Genomic DNA, 1,305 nt, shown 5'->3' on the forward strand with positions numbered 1-1,305 from the left:
CGGACGGGATGCGGTGCTTTCAAAGTCCTATGGCCGTGGATAAAAATTAACGTTTTTACAGCCTAGTATATCGTATGCGTGTGGTAGAAAATTTTTTCAAAAGTACAATCCAAGTATGTGGTGGTGATGATGATGATGCTAGTGGTGAGCTTGAAAGAACCAAGTCCGTGTGAAGGGTGTTGAGTGACAATATTCCATGAAATAATATGAAAGTATGTGCGCTGAGGTATACTAGTGTGTAGGTGGTGTGTGCATAGGAAAGGTAAAAACGCGTCAAGAAAGTTCAGCAGCTGTCTATGCAGCTTATCTGGCTACTTGCGGGTGCTCAATTCTCATTTTTCGCGCCAACGCTGTCGCGTTGGAGATATCTCACATCAAGATACCGCGTAGAATATATTGAAATACATCGCACACTCTTAGTTGAGGCTTACAAAATACATATAATACTTTGCTTTACGTGTTTTCCCGTTTAGATGGTTTTGTATATACAAAGGTGGAATACTATATAGCGCACAGAAAGAATTTAGAAACCTTTAAATGGTAAAAGTAAGAGTTTGTTATAGTATTTGAAGCGATAGCATCAAATCAATAGCCTCCTCTTACCCGCCCATCATGACTTCCATTGGTGGAATATTGACTTTGCCTAGTAACTTGAAGAGGTGACCACTCAGTTGAAAGAAACCAACGCCCTTCCTTGGTGTTGATTAGAAATGCTTGTATTTCCTAGTAATTTTGAAGTCTCCCGTTCAAGTCCCACAGGATGCAGTGTACGGGTGGGGAGTAATTTCTGCACTAATACCTCCAGCACGCGGAAGCATACAGATGGGAGCAATTTGAACACCCCTCTCACACATTAAAACCTACCAGTATACACCCCTTTTGGACTTACCATATGGCAAAATTTTCCCGCAGGGGCTTCAAATTGAATAGCAAAGTTGAAAATCACTAGCCAACTTTGTTAGTAGCACAACTCTAGCAAAGGTCTCTAGTAATTTTGAAGCATTGCATGATTCGCAATTATTTGCCATTTTCACAAGGGGTCCCCCTTGGATTGTGATTTTGGTCCTTCAAACCTGATTTTTTTCCTTCAAATTTGAAGGGCGCGTGTCTAGGAATTTCCAAAATCTCAAATTTCTGGCCAAGATCGCGACAACCTGGCCACTCAACGAGCGGGCGTGAAATGGTTGCCATCAATTATAGCACCTTTTATTAGCCCTCTGGGGTTGTTTTTGCTACCCCTATATCGTACTCTCATGATCACCCATCCCATCAAGGGAACCCCCTGGAGACTCGAACTGAGGCCTT

The sequence above is a fragment of the Wallemia mellicola genome (genome assembly GCF_000263375.1).
Source record: "Wallemia mellicola CBS 633.66 unplaced genomic scaffold WALSEscaffold_42, whole genome shotgun sequence".
In the NCBI taxonomy this organism is placed as follows: Eukaryota; Fungi; Basidiomycota; class Wallemiomycetes; order Wallemiales; family Wallemiaceae; genus Wallemia; species Wallemia mellicola.